Genomic DNA, 10,611 nt, shown 5'->3' with positions numbered 1-10,611 from the left:
TTTCGCGATTCCCATGACAGTCTTGGGCCGAACACCATAAGTTTTAAATAGGACAACTTAATTGGTGCTTCTTGTGGAGAGAGCATCAGCCAAACACAAGATGCCCAAGGCATAGATGGGATTAAGCATACCAGTTGACAATTGTTGTTAATGATCCCATTAAGATATAGAAATTGTATTAGACTTGCAATTGGTAATCGTTGCCTACCTTGTTAATTTAAACTTAGTGGAGAAGGCATCAACCAACCACACAAGGTTAAATCTAACTTGGATTCTAGCCTTTAACAAATTAATTTTTCATAAGAAAGTTAGGGTAATCAATTATTAAAGGATCAAATATTAAAATACTAAAAAGAACTTTGTTAATTTTGTAGATGTCACCTAATGCAACTACACCCATTCACCACCTTTCTCTAAGATATGTCTTAGAGAAGGAAAAACTCAATGATACGAACTTCTTAGACTGGTATCATAATTTGAGAATTGTTCTCAAAGTAGAAAAGAAGTCGTATATACTTGATGGACCCGTTCCCGAGGAACCCCCTACTAATGCCACTAAGAGCATCCGAGATGCTTGGACTAAGCATATGGATGACTCCACAGAGGTAGCATGCCTCGTGTTAGCCACCATGATTCCAGACTTGCAAAAGGACCTGGAACATCATGATGCCTTTGAGATGCTTAAGCAGCAAAAGGAAATGTTCCAGCAATAAGCTAGGCAACAACGCTTTGAAACTGTCAGAGCGTTACACGCATGCAAGATGACAGAGGGGACATCTATAAGATCTTATGTTCTAAAAATGAAGAGCTACATAGATCAACTTGAGAGGCTTGGATCTTCCATTGGTCCTGAGTTGGCAATAGACTTGATCCTCAACTCACTACCAAAGTCATATGACTAGTTCGTCTTGAACTACAATATGAACAATTTAGAGAAATCTATCTTGGAGTTGCATTTAATGCTTAAGACTGTTGAGAAGAATATTCCATCCAAACCCTCTGAAGTCCTCATGATTCGGGAAGAAAAAATAAGAAGCCACAAGGCAAAGGTAAAGGCAAACCTAAGAGTCAGGGCAACTACAAAGGCAAAAAGTTTGTCCCAAAGGATTCTGTCAAGAAGAAAGAAAAACCTGCCAAAGATGCCACTTGTTTCCATTGTGGAGAAATTGGTCATTGGAAGCGAAACTGCCCGACTTACCTTGCAGAGCTGAAGAAGACAAAGACTAGCAATGCTAGCACCTCAGGTATCTATATGATAAAACTATTTGCTTTCTCTAGTAATTCATGGGTATTTGATACAGGTTGTGGAACTCACATTTGTAATAATGTGCAGGGACTAAGAAAGATTAAGAAGCTGAAACCAGGCGATTTGGTATTACATGTTGGCAACGGAGCACATGTTGTGGTCGTAGCAATAGGCACTTATGAACTTTTATTACCAAATGGCCTGTATTTAATATTAAATAATTGTTATTATGTCCCTAGTCTAACTAGGAACATTATTTCAGCTGCACGTTTGTATGAATTTGGTTACTCGTGTGCTTTTCCTAATGGTAATATTTCAGTTTTCAATAAAGATGTTTTTTATTTTGAGGCACGGCCTCACAATGGCAGATATGAAGTTGACATACAAGATTCATCCAATAATAGTTCTATGTATAACATAAACACTAAAAGATCCAAGCATGACTTGAATCAAACTTATCTATGGCATTGTCGTCTTGGTCACATAAACAAGAAACGCATAACCAAACTCCAATCTGATGGAATTTTAAAATCAACAAACTCTGAGTCATTTGATGTATGTGAATCTTGTTTAAGCGGGAAGATGACAAAGGCACCTTTCTCTGGTTCTGGAGAAAGAGCAAATGATCTTTTGGGACTTATACATACCGATGTATGCGGTCCTTTTAGAACTATGTCAAGAAATGGTGAAAGATACTTCATTACATTTACTGATGATTTCAGTAGATTTGGTTATGTTTACTTATTGAAACATAAACATGAGGCATTTGAAATGTTCAAAGTGTTTCAAAATGAGGTTCAAAATCAGCTAGGCAAAACGATAAAGGTTCTTCGATCGGATCGAGGAGGTGAGTACTTGTGTCAAGAGTTTGATGATCATCTAAAGAATTGTGGAATTATTTCACAACGCACTCCACCCGAAACACCACAACATAATGGTGTTTCTGAGAGGAGGAATCGAACCCTACTTGATATGGTTCGATCTATGATGAATCATACTTCACTTCCTCCATCCTTCTGGACCTATGCCTTATTATCTGCTGCTCGCATATTAAATATGGTACCAACCAAAAAGGTTAATAAGACACCATATGAGTTATGGCATGGAAAAGTTCCAAATTTATCTTATTTGAAAGTTTGGGGTTGCGAAGCTCATGTTCGACAAGAAACTTCCAACAAACTTGATCCCAGATCTATCAAATGCATTTTTGTGGGATATCCAAAGGATTCTATGGGATATTATTTCTACAATCCTACCGAGAATAAAGTGTTTGTTTCTAGACACGCTACTTTTCTTGAAAAAGAGTTTCTATTAAATAAAGCAAGTGGGAGTAATGTAGAACTTGAAAAAATTCAAAAACCACAAAATATCACACCTAAGGTTGGCACTAGCTATCAACAAACTGTTGAAGAACCTGAACAATTGGTTGCTCAGGAACCTGAAGTAACACAAGACATTCGTAGATCTAGTAGACCTCATCATAGCCCCGAAAGATATGATGAAATTTTCTTGGTGGATGAAAGTGAGCCCGCTAACTACAAAGATGCTACATTAGATCCTGAATCTAAGAAATGGCATGAAGCCATGAATGACGAGATGCAGTCCATGTATGACAACGAAGTATGGGACTTAGTTGATCTACCTCCTGATAGCAAGGCTATTGGGAGCAAATGGATTTTCAAGAAGAAAACCGATATGGACGGAAATGTACATACATTTAAGGCAAGACTAGTGGCGAAAGGTTTCACTCAAACTCATGGTGTTGACTATGACGAAACTTTCTCTCGAGTAGCCATGCTAAAATCAATTAGAATACTCATCTCCATAGCCGCATATTATGACTATGAGATATGGCAAATTGATGTCAAAACCACATTCCTTAATGGACACTTAAGTGAAGATGTCTATATGGAACAACCAGAAGGTTTTGTAAATCCTAAGTATCCTAATAAAGTGTGTAAGCTTAAAAGAGCCATTTACGGATTAAAGCAAGCATCTAGAAGCTGGAATCTTCGTTTTGACGAGAAAATAAAAGAGTTTGATTTTATCCAAAATGAAGATGAGCCATGTGTTTACAAAAGGGCTAGTGGGAGCATAGTAGTATTTTTAATCTTATATGTAGATGATATACTACTTATTGGAAATGACATCCCAACTTTACAAAAGGTAAAGTCTTGGCTTGGGAAGTGTTTTCAAATGAAAGACCTTGGCGATGCTGCTTATATTTTAGGAATAAAAATTCATAGAGATAGATCAAAGCGGCTAATCGGTTTGAGCCAAAGTGCATATATTGAGCAAGTCTAAAAATTCATAGAGAAAAGATTCTAAAAAGATTCAAGATGCAAGATTCCAAACGCGGATTTTTGCCAATGTCACATGGTACAATATTGAGCAAGTCTCAAAGTCCTAGCACAAATGACGAGCTTAGATGAATGAATGGAACTCCATATGCTTCTGCAATTGGATCCATTATGTATGCCATGTTATGCACAAGACCAGACGTATAGTATGCTTTGAGCATGACGAGTAGATACCAACAAAATCCAGGTGAAAGCCACTGGATGGCTGTCAAGAACATCCTAAAGTACTTGAGAAGGACTAAAGATATGTCCTTGATTTATGGTGGTGTGGAAGAAGATCTTACAGTAAAGTGCTACACAGATGCTAGCTTCCAAACTGATAGAGATGATTCACGATCACAATCTAGATATGTCTTTATCTTGAATAGAGGAGCTATAACTTGGAAAAGTTCTAAGCAGAAAGTAGTTGCACAATCTACTACAGAAGCTGAATACATTGCTGCATCGGAGGCAGCACAAGAGGCTGCGAGGATGAAAAAGTTCATTGCTGATTTAGGGGTGATGCCAAACATAGAAGACCCCATAGAAATATTTTGTGACAACAATGGTGCTATTGCTCAAGCAAAAGAACCTAGATCGCATCACAGCACCAAACATATCCTTAGGAGATTCCACTATATACGACACATAGTGGGAGACAGAGATGTTTGTATTCGCATTGTTCACACAGATCAAAACCTTGCTGATCCTTTTACAAAGGCTTTGGCACAATCAAAACATGAGGGTCTACTCGGTGCATAGGGCTTCGTAATGTTAATGATTGGAATGATTTGTAATTTAGTATTATGATATTTTAGAACATTTATGCAACATTTATATTAAATGATATGATGTATTTGGAGATAATCATACTCATTAATAATTGTTGTGTTCTTTATTAGTATGTTTAAATCCTTGAATAACCCCGTTATTCAAAAACGTCCATAGTCGATCACAACTATGGGAATAGTTGTGAGTTAAGACTAATGTGAATAAGTTGGTTGACTTTCATGAATATGAAAGTAGAGCAAGGGAGTTGCAACCAAATTCACCTATGTTTATTGAAGAATAAACATTGGACATGACCCGCTTTCAAGATCACTTCATGGATCGATGTCATAAGTGATTCTTGAAAATGGTAATATCTTTATATCCTTAGACCGTAGATACATATTGGGTCTTAAGTGTGAGGATTGTTATACTTTGACATAGTCAAACGTTGTTCTTTAGCCAGGCAATCATAAAAGCTATTGTTAAGTATAATATGAGACACATGAGAGACGTGTGTAGTCTAGACGGGATTTGTTCCTCTCATCTGGATGAGAGATTGACATCTATGGGCCCCTCGATGATTTAAATTGATTAAGATGCGTGGCCACGCTCAAACTATATTGATGTATTCAATGGTGTTTGTTTTATCATTTTCAATCTTGATCGAGTAACATAATGTATGAGCTAAATATGAGATTGATTGCTATCCATGTCTCATGCTCAACGTGATGTCAGTAACAAAGGGATAACTGATACCTTACCTATATATTGATTTGAAGTTTTAACTTGAGAATCAATGGATGTTCAGAATGACACATTTTCATGTGTTGTTAGGGGCAGTGGCATGTTGCTAGACGTTTACCACTGTCTGTGTTGACATATGTTGAATCTTGTGCAAGTGGGAGATTGTTGGTTATTAATGCCCAAGACACAACTTATGTTTATACTACTAATAACATTTGAACCTATAGGGTCACACACAATGAGCAAATAAATATCAATTACATATTTGAATATGATTCTTATATTACAACCTTATTATACATGTTGTGACATTGTTATTTAATTGAAATAATAATACTACAATTGTATATAAATGAATATCCATACATATGTATAAACATGTATATATATAAGTAACAAGTATATTAGTTACTTGTTTATATCTTGTTAATTATTGATTATATATAATGTAAAAGTTGTGATGACCCGGAAATTTCCGGGTAAATTTAAACTCTAATCTTTATATATTTTCGACACGATAAGCAAAGTCTGTAAGATTGAGTCTCAAAATTTTTGAACTGTAACATGAATTCAATTGACCTTCGACCATTTCCGACGATTCACGAACCATTGGTTGTAAATATATGTGTATATATAAATATATGTACATGTATATATATATATAATAACTTGAATTAAATTAATAAACTATTGTTATATATATATATATATATATATATATATATATATATATATATATATATATATATATATATATATATATATATATTACTTGTATATATATATTGTTATATTAAATTTAATTACTTAACATATATAATTAATATATTCATTTGTGTAATAAAACTTACTATTTTAAATTGTTTACATATAGAAAAAGAATATATTAAAAATAATTGATTTCGAGCCTAATTAGTAAACATCAGTGACACCCGGTTGACGTTTTGTTAGTTTTAATATAGATATTGTACATATTGATGAAGGATTGAAATAAAAGTTTGACTGTAAATTGATTACGAAGATTTTAGGTTTGTCAAAAATATTTTTACCTTTTTAAGATTAAATATTAGCACTCCGTACATATAAATTGGAACAGAAAATAAATAATTATTGAACCTTTTTGATCAGGTTTCAAACAGTTAATGAGTGAAATAATTAATTATATTTAATCTAAAAGTTTGGGGTTTTTAGGAACACTTTTATATTTTAACTGTTTAGCAACGGGCACGATATAACACAGTCCGTGAAAACTGTCGGTAGAATAATCCAACTAACTATTCTAAATTGATAATTGATTGGTACGTTCAGAGCCATGTGAATTCTTTTAGGATATACTATATTATATTTAAATTTATTTTGTGTTTGTTTTCTTTCTTCATCACTCATGTGATGTATATTATATATACATATAACTGCAGAGAATCATCCACGAGTATCATCTCTTTACTTCTATTCTATCTGATTTTCTGTTTTACTTCTTTGATATTTCAATTCATAAACACTATCTAAATACATATATATATTATATATATATATGTATACATATAAATATATAGATAATATATATACATAAAAACCTCAATCTTTCTCCTTCCAAACTACAACGCCACCTCACAACCGATGAACCACCAACGACCACCTGATCTCGAACACACACCAATACACAGACCATGTACCTATTTCTATTTCAGTATTCGAACAACCACAACCCATCATCGTGAACAACCTATGACCACCACTTTCAACAATCACAAACCATGATAAACCCTTTTAAACACTAACTGCTCGTTGCAATACATGCTACTACTACGATCATTTTATACTATCCCTATTCGTGATCCTTTTGCTCCAAAACCCAACATTCTTTTTATTATTGTTGTTACTTCTTTTCACCACACCATTTCAAACTGTTAACCCGTATGATATTTTTTTTCTGTTTCATGTCAACGAACACCATGAAACCCACACTCACACTTTCGAACAATCCATTATTCCTTTCTAATGCTACGAATATATTTTTTGTCGACTGTTAAGTTCCAGCTAAATCTTCACAACCGTCTCCGCCACCTTCAAGACCAATCACAGTTACCTTCTTTCTCACCTCTCTATACCGCTATATTTTTTTTTTTTGAAACCGAAAGCAAACAACCAAAGGCTACCACCACTTGTTCATTACAACCATCACCACCAAAACACACATACAACCACCGCAACACCGCCACTGTTTCAGCTATTATAACTATTTCTTTTCCTTCTTTCGGTCGACACTTAGAACACCATCAAATAAAAACACTGTAAGCGACTTTTTGCTCCAAGATATATTTATATACATATAGACGTCCTGTTGTGGTAATAAATAAAGAAATGAAGTGAGTGTTGTTTTCAAATGAACCCCACATGTGTCTCCCACTTGTTATATATTATGACATAATAGTAGTGTTTTTAATTTGTTGCCTGCTCAACCACCGATAAAAGCCAATTACAACGAAATTGATTTTGGGCCATGAACAATTCAAGCTGGACCGTAGCATTCTAATAGGGGTTTTCTATTTGGTCTTGATAGGAAGTGGACCTTATATTATTTTTGGTTGGGTCACGAGAATCAAACTCATTGTTGAAAGGTGATACATGATTTTCGATTAGAGATAATGATGATGCATGAAATAATGAAAATGATAATGGGTATGATTATGATATTGATGAAGATCTGAGAAAGATGATCATAGTTCGTGTATATTAAATAATTAAACACGCGAATTATAACAAGAAGTAATGAGCGGTGCAGTGGTTTAGGAAAGAAATGGGTACACGAGAGGTCGGAAGTTCGAGCCTGGGCTCGGGCATTTTTTTTTAGAAAAAGAAGAAGAAGGGAAAACAGAAGAGTAAGTTAAATAAATTCGGGTTGAGATTTAGACAGATGAAACGCAACAGAGCAATGGTTAAGGATTATGTCGGGTGAACGGGAGGTCTAGGGTTCGAGTCCTGTTTGGAGCATATTTTCTTTTTAGAGGGTATATATTCTTTTTCCATTTCCATTATTATTATTGTTATTATTATTATTATTATTATTATTATTATTGTTATGTGTATTAATAAAATAATTAATGATATTATTATTACTAATATAAGGATTAGGATAGAAATTTTCATATATTATTATTAAAGTTATAGTCACAAAAATGATTTTTATTTAATGTTATTACTAATATTATTACCATTTAAATTATAATCCTTATCGTTTTATTACTAATATAAGTATTTTATTATTATTATTGTTATAAGTATTATCATTTATAATATTAATATGAAATTTTCATTATTAGTATTGTTACTATTAAAAGTTATTATCATATTTTTACTAAACTTATCTTTTTTGTAATCCTTAAAAACTATCATTTTTATTGTTATCAGTAATATCTATATTATTATTATTAAAAATAATTTTAATTATGAAAATAAAAGTTTAAAAGACTGGGTCAAGGTTATAAGTATAAAAATTGAATATTTTATATGAAGATATATTTAATATACAAAACTCAACTATATTAATATTATTATGGACCGAATGAAAATATATAAATAAATAATGATATTTGTAAATTATCAAATATAACAACTACATCACTAATAATAAAACATAGGTTTATTCGATTACAAGAATATGTGTTAATATATATATGAATAATATACGTTCGTGAATCCAAGGCTAACCCTGCATTGTTCAGTTGTTAAATATTGTCATATGTATTTTTACTACAAAATACAGTAAGGTGAGTTTCATTTGCTCCCCTTTTACGCTTTACATTTTTGGGGTTGAGAATACATGCAAATATTTTATTAACTGTTTTACAATAATTATATGCGTGAGTTTCATTTGCCTTTTTACCCTTTATGTTTTTGGGCTGAGAATACATGCGCAACTTTTATAACTGTTTTACAAAATAGACACAAGTAATTGAAACTACTTTATATGGGTGAATGATCGAAGCCGAATATGCCCCTTTTGCTTGGTAACCTAAGAATTAGTAAACCGATCTGCTAATTGAAGTGAATCCTAAAGATAGATCTATGGGCCCGACGAACCCCATCCGAAGAATAAGTAAACCAGTCTACTAATTGTTGTGGATGCTTTAGTACTTCGATGTTGTTTTATATCATGTCCGATGGATTTCCCGGAATGATAGGGGATATTCTTATATGCATCTAGTTAATGTCGGTTACCAGGTGTTCACCCTATAATTGAACTTAAATGCATGCATGCAGATTATGAGAAATGGATAAATGAAATCTTGTGGTCTATTAAAATGATGGAAATGAATGATTATGATAAACTAATGAACTCACCAACCTTTTGGTTGATACTTTAAAGCATGTTTATTATCAGGTTTGAAAGAAATCTTCCGCTGTGCATTAGCTCATTTTAAGGATAATACTTGGAGTCATTCATGACATATTTCAAAAGACGTTGCATTCGATTCGTTGAAGTTCATTAGAGATTATTATTAAGTAAATGACGGATTAGGTCATTTATAGTTTGGATATTATGAAATGGTATGCATACCAGTCAACTTTCGATGAAATGAAAGGTTGTCTTTTAAAAACGAATGCAATGTTTGTAAAATGTATCATATAGAGGTCAAGTACCTCGCGATGTAATCAAATGTAATGTTCTCATCCATATGGATTTGGACGGGGCACTACAGGTGGTATCAGAGCGGTGGTCTTAGCGAACCAGGTCTGCATTAGTGTGTCTAACCGGTAGTTGTTAGGATGCATTAGTGAAGTCTGGACTTTGACCTAGTAGTTGTTAGGTTATATTAATGAGTCTGGACTTGAACCTGGTCTGCATGTCAAAAGTTTTTGCTTACCACCATTTGTCAAAAAATATCTACTTATCATTTTCAGTCTCGACACGTCTTATTGCAATTATTGCATAGATGGTGTACAGACAAATTCACATCCTATCACATTAAATCTTGTCTAACACGTTTTCGAAATTCTCTCCGTTATCTATGGGATCTTCTGTACTATATTTAGGTATTCTATATAATTAGAATATCATCCGATATCCGAAAATCATTTCATATCGAAAACTCCTTTATTCAATCGTACGCAATGGAACTCACCACTAGTTCAAGTCCCTCGGATTCCGATATGGAGTCCCACTCTAGCTCCAAAAATAGCGTCACCAGAATGAATCAATCAATCAATCATCCCCAATTCATCTGATGAGTTCTTAGTCGACTTAATCAATGGAGACGAGAAGAAGACGATACTTTCCATCAACCGAATTCACCTCTTGACGAAAAACCTGAAGCACTTACCGGTGAACCTATTAGAAACACCATTTTCACTCTCATTTTCCGAATATCTCACCATGATTATATTCTATCTAAAATTCTAAACCTTATTCATCCGCTCGTTCCGACCGACAATCATCCCGGAGTAATAAGTCAACGAGCTTCGCACCCGAGTTGTAGCCTTGAAAAATATGTGCAAAATGTACCAGCT

The sequence above is a fragment of the Rutidosis leptorrhynchoides genome, chromosome 5, assembly GCF_046630445.1.
Source record: "Rutidosis leptorrhynchoides isolate AG116_Rl617_1_P2 chromosome 5, CSIRO_AGI_Rlap_v1, whole genome shotgun sequence".
In the NCBI taxonomy this organism is placed as follows: domain Eukaryota; kingdom Viridiplantae; phylum Streptophyta; class Magnoliopsida; order Asterales; family Asteraceae; genus Rutidosis; species Rutidosis leptorrhynchoides.
This window is presented reverse-complemented; position numbering follows the sequence as displayed.